Genomic DNA, 6,286 nt, shown 5'->3' with positions numbered 1-6,286 from the left:
CACATGCATGAAAGCAATACAATGCAATCATAATGTTATGTAATATCCATGCACCGGCAATATCTGGTATTGCACTAAAGTAACTTTGTTGTTCCAACCAGAACATGACTCTTTTCATCAGTTTGACACACTGGGTAACCCCCTTAGCGTTACATGGGAACCCAGTTACATTGAAAATGTATGAAAAGGGGAATTCCTACACTGTGTTACTTTAAAACGTTGGGTGGAAACTGAGCTAATAACACAGGTAACTAGCGACATCTGAGAAATGAGCTCACCTGGTCGTCTTCTCCTCCGCCTTCCTCATCATAGTAGTAGATGTTGTCCCTGATGTCGATCCTCTGGCAGGGGCGGGTCCTTCTTCATGTTGCTCTTCCTCCTCATGAACATGAGCAGAAACAGGACCAACACTGGGGGGCAGAATGAGTCGTTTAGGAAGAGGCCTGGCAGCAGAGCAACCAACTCCAAAAGCAGGGAAACGTCCTAAGGGCTTAAGGGCTGTACACACACACTGTGCTGGCTGCTGGGCTCAGTGCAGTATGTGAGCAGTGAGTGCAGCGCCCCCCGCCCCAAAAGACACTTTCAACCCTTCACCTCAATCAAAATTCTTAAAACAAAGAGGGAAGATTCTTACAGAGTAGGGCCAGGACGCCTCCCAAGATTCCCAGGATGACAGGAAGCCCGAATCCTGCTGCACCGATATCCCTGTCTGTGCAGGCAAAGTCGGCTCCCTTGCAGTTGCACACTTGGGCTTCTACAATGCTTACTTGGTTCAAGCCATGGGTGTCACGAACATCCAGCCTGATGCTGTATTTTGCTTCCGGTAACTTGGTTTTCAATCGGAGTATAATGCCAGTACCTGAAACACAAAGCAAGAAGATTCTATGAAATAAACCATCAGTAATTATTTAAATTAAGCTTATTATTTAGTATGTGCATGGACAGCTAATACTCCGTGTTACAGGTCTTTACTAAGATCAACTAAATAAATGAAGTTTCAGAAAACTATATATATAAAAAGTTTCAGATATATATAAAATATCAAGGACTTTACACTCCCCTCAAATTAAAGACCCAACACAGCAGTTTGAGGCAAGATTCTCTCTGCTGGTACACTACTGAGTGTGAGTGTGAGTGTGAGTGTGAGTGTGAGTGTGAGTGTGAGTGTGAGTGTGAGTGTGAGTGTGAGTGTGAGTGTGTCACCTACTATAACATTCAGATTTTTAATGAGGACTACCAGTCTTTAGAGAAGCTCACAGACAATAATAATAAAAAAAAGTATCCTAGCTAATATGAATGATGTCCACACAAACTATAACATGAAGAATAATATTGTTGGAGATCACTTTTAGAGTGATTTTGAGAACGATAAAATACGGCCACACTACCCCCAGAAGAGACGTACTTGTGTCGTCCATTGTTGCTGTCCAGTTTCTGGCCGAGTCCCCTGTCATCTCTACTCCGTAAGGAGGACCGTTACTTTCAGTGTCTTGATCTGTGACTGCGAGCAGAATGGGAGGTGGCTCCTCATTGCACACCTTCACCAGCCTCTCCACCACTGCTGGAGGGTTGTCGTTGATGTCCTCCAACTGAATAATGAGCGTTCCAGTACCGGTCGCAGGGACCAAATCTGTTGTGGACAAAGAAAGGATATTTAAATCAGTGAGGGAAAAAAACAGATCTGAACAGAAGAAGTCCCAAAGACAGTCACATACCATCATCCATAGCCAGAATCAGGGCTTTGTACAGGCCATCTTTAACAAAGGTAGATTCCCGGTCCATGTCAGTCTTCACTTTAATTATTCCGGAGTCTTTTTCGACACTCAGCCAACCTGCTGGATCGCTGCCTACTTTGTACCTGTAAAGAAGCACTTTAAGTATTTAAAAAAAAAAAAATCCATTCCATTATAGACAGAATACTAGCAGAGATAATTTGCATTGTTTTTTTTACTCAGGGCAGCAGTTTTCAGCTTACATTATATGCTTACATAATTGCAAAAAGTTCTCCTATGTTTTCTCAGTTAGCCTTTTAAAATTATATCAGATTAGTAAACAGAATGAGCCTTTGCAATGGAATGGAAATGTCTCTCCAAACTTTTGACTGGTAGTGTCTATAGGCCTTTTCACACAGAGATCCCGTTAAATTTGCGGGATGAGGAGACGTCTTTTTGCCGTCTTTTTGTGTCTGAAAGCGAGGTGAAAATTTGCCGGCCTCCTGATCTGTTCACATGATGCGGCGTTTTGGGGAGCCAGAAGGCAGGATCAGCTATAGTAAATGAAATTGTGGCGATGTAACAGAGTGTAGAGTGATAGTTAAATAGGCCTTATTATGCGTGTGTGGGGCTTCAGATACAATCATGTGTGTGATTTCAAAAACCATGGCGGGAGAACCGACTGCACTTTGGTTAGCTTGCATTTGCTTTGCTGTTGCTGTTAGAATGTTAGATTCTTGCGATAGATGTCTTCAGACAATAAAAAGTAATTTGGAAGGGAAATTGAAGAGAAGAGTTGCCCTTGCGTTCGCTGTGATTTCCCAAAATCAGAGGTTGACAGGCTACTGTGGCCTTGGTCAGTGGCGCCAGCCAACCCAATCCTGTATGCGCTGTGCATTACAATTTATTCATGAAATCATTCAATATTACAACAATAAAGAATAGCTTGTGTATTGTCTTAATTGAAACATGCTTCGCGCACAAATGATAGCCTGTTGTTTTTAAGTCCTTTTTAAGCCTACAACTTTTTAGACTTCCCATGTTCCTGCAACATTTTAAACTTTTCCAGGTCCGAAAGAGTTTAGTTTAGTCACAGAGAGGTAAAGAAATATGCCTTTGATATTCAATTTTAAGAATTTTGACTTACTGAACACTCAACCTAATTAATTGAGGACTGTCAAAATATTTGGGGATAAAATCTAACATTGACAACTAATTGATTATAATAGATGTTGCTCTATGGGTAATATGTGAGCATTTGGTAGGAATGTGGGAGTATCTTGCTGAAACATCAAATTGGCAAGTAAACACTCCGTCACTTTCTGCTTCATAGCGGTGTCAGGATCTCTGGCTAAGTACTCCACTAGTGGTGTGCCAACAGGTACATTTTCAGGCTTAGAAATGGTCTTCTCTGCTGGACTGAAGATGGGAGCCTCGTTGACATCCCCAACATTCACCACCACCTGAGCAGTGGATGTTGGCAGAGCAACTGCAAAGCGGGATTTAGTTCTCCACTGCTACCACCAAGCGTGTACTTGGCCACAGCTTCAAAGTCCAGAGGCTAGGTAGATGACCCATGAGTAAACACAAACACTTAGTTAGGATGGAGGGATGGGGAAAAAGAAGGAAAAACAAAACAAAAAACTTCATTCAAAAAGATGGCAGAGCCATTTCAGACACCTTAGCAGTCTTGATGATGCCCTCCCCTGTTTGTTGGGGCCTGTCTCAACACTGAACATCCCTGCTGGGTCTCCACTGATGATCTTGAATTTGGCTGCTGAGGCAGAGGTGTTGGGATCATCGCCGTCCGTTCAGGCATCTTCACCACCACTTCCCCACTTTGTTCTCAGGCACAGTCACCGTGTACTAGAAAAGCAAAACAACGTCAGCAAAAGAGCTGTTCCTTAGAATGAAAACATGTAGGCTACATCAGATCATTCTAACTGTTCCACTTTACTCCTCTATTCTCGTGCATTCTTCAGGCTCACTTCTGTGTTTTTGAGCCCAGGTACAGGCAACCAATGAAAATAAAGACTCCTAGAACCATGACCATATAAACATTCACACTGTCAACATTCTTCATGTTTTTGTCTGTGGTGTGAACATCACACTTATTAAGGACACTTAAAACTGTAGTCATCATTATCCATATACAGGTGCACTTATTAGCTTATTAAGGACACTTAAAACTGTAGTTTTCACCATTAGCGATATACAGGTGCATCTAAAACTATTTTGAATATCATGAAAAATTTAATTTCTTCCACGTAATTTATTTCAAAAAGTGAAACTTTCATTTATTATAGATTCACACATAAAATTGAAAATATTTCAAGCTTTTGTATTAATCTTGATTATTCTTGATGACCTAAACTTTCATTTACCCTTAACAGCTAATGGAAATCCAAGAAATCCAGTATTTCAAAATATTAGCAGAATGAACACAGAAATGTTTCCTCCCATTTAATCTCTCAGTCTAGTGGGTCAATGGAGTTTTTTTACAATATTCAATTTTTTTTTGAAGCACCTATAGTTATAGTCGGGCTTCCACCCTTCCACCAAATTCATGCCTTGCTTACCTGAGATGGGTCAAACTTTGGAGCATTGTCATTGCTGTCAGTTACGGTAATAATTGCTTTGCACTGCGGCTAGTAGACCATTTCCCTTCATTGTCAGCTGCTTGAATTTCCAAAGTGTACTCATGAATTTTCTGAAATGCAAAAACAAATGTATAGAATTTATTCATTAGTCAAATACCAACATGATTCTCAAATCTCACTCATCACTCATATCTCAATGTTAGTGTTAATAAGAGCACAGTAAAGAGTAGGTTGGACTTCAACACAATGGAGGTCCTGATTCAGGTCCTACACATTAGACCAGGGGTGCCAAACTACTCCAGCGATAGATAGCGTTGTGGCTAACTTTTACTGCAAACTGCTTTGCCTCTTCTTGGGGAACATTTACAATGTCAATATCAAAACAGCATGTTTACATTGAGATGATACTCTTGTAGATCTCCATTGCAGCAGATCAACTACGTTATGCTACTCCATTTAGTGGGAGCAGCGTTTGGTATACGAGAGGCGGCAGGTTCCAACTGGCTTGTCATTGTTGATAATTGATCTCCTTTTATAAGAAACTTTTTAAAGGTGAAGGAGACAGTGGTTCCCACTACTGACCATTCATAAACTGTGAGAGGGGCACAGCCCTTATACAGTGATGTAGCACCAGGACTCTGAGCAATTGCGAATGTCAGTGCACCCGCGTCTACTCACAGTGTCATGTCAACGTTACCTCACGAGGACAAAATTATCTACTATAGGCAGGAACTGGGTTAAACTGTCCATTCCTTACTTAATTACCCGGTGGCTAGAAGGGAGGCTACAGGGTACGCGCCGTTACACCTTAGTCCAGCAGATGGCAGTAATGCACTCCGTTTGCAAACGGCCAAACAAAAACTCACAGAAATAGAAAGGGTTTGCTGGCCTGTCATAGTAACCAGAGACTTTCTAATGAGGAGACAGCACTCAAAAATCCTCCATAAAAATGCATGGGACTAGTTTATGTTTACGCCAATATGGCCGTTGTCTACACATATCCACCCTTCCTCGGCAAAGCGTCGACATGTGAATACATTAAGGCCAATCATGAGGTGTGTTGTGAAGACCTGCCGTGCCAATCATAAGGATGCCAATTAGGTGCCCAAAAAGCATTACCAATATGGCCCGTAGTGGAGGGACTACCTAAGGACTTTGGAGTGGCACTTCTTCGGGGAGTTTTTAAATTTTCCCATCCTTCTCTCTACTTGTTTTCCATCAATCTTCCCCATCCTAAATACTGCATGGGATGCCTCTGCATCGAAACTCTGAATCAGATAGGGAGCGAAACACTTCAAACTATTTTCTTACAATTCATTCTTAACAAACCTGGATGAATTCATAATCGAAGAGTAGTCAGATCAGAACATGATAAGCAGGACTTTTCATGGTCAAAGGGTGTACCTCTTTATCCAGCCCACTGTTCTTCACCCACAGTTTTTTCCTGTTAAAGGTTGATGTCAAACATATCCTTTAGTGGTGAACGGATCTTGACTCAGGATTTTGTATCTGGCGTCAGCGTTTGCATTTCCAGGCTCATCAGCCCCGAGTGGCATTAACGGCCATAAACTCAGTGCCTGTACAAGAACAAATAAGCATCAAATTCACAACGAAAACCTTTAAACACAATAAAGCCTAGAAACTAAAGTGACCAAGCAACTAATTCTGACATGAAACAGGAAGAACAATATATGCGTACACACACACTACAATTGGACAAACCTATTTTGATTAGCTTCTGCAACACTTCCCAGGAAAGATCTTTCACAAAGATAGGCCTGTTATCATTTAGGTCAATTACAAATTACATTGATTTCCATGGGCTCCTCTGCTTTCCCACCACCATCTGATACTGCATGGGCAGAAGCTGAGGGGTAGGATAAAAAAAATCATGAATTTGCTAAGAGTCACTTGGATGCCCCAGTCTTTAAAACTCCAACAGGGTTATTTTTAAAAACTTTACGTATAGGAAGG

The 6,286-nt window shown here is 41.5% G+C and overlaps 1 pseudogene; it reads right to left on the bottom strand.

The window, feature by feature from the left end:
- Nucleotides 1-236: 236 nt before the first annotated feature.
- Nucleotides 237-6,179, bottom strand: LOC125290829 (annotated as a pseudogene).
- Nucleotides 6,180-6,286: the final 107 nt, after the last annotated feature.

Source organism: Alosa alosa, unplaced genomic scaffold, assembly GCF_017589495.1.
Source record: "Alosa alosa isolate M-15738 ecotype Scorff River unplaced genomic scaffold, AALO_Geno_1.1 AALO_1.0_unplaced_935, whole genome shotgun sequence".
NCBI lineage: Eukaryota > Metazoa > Chordata > Actinopteri > Clupeiformes > Clupeidae > Alosa > Alosa alosa.
This window is presented reverse-complemented; position numbering and strand designations above follow the sequence as displayed.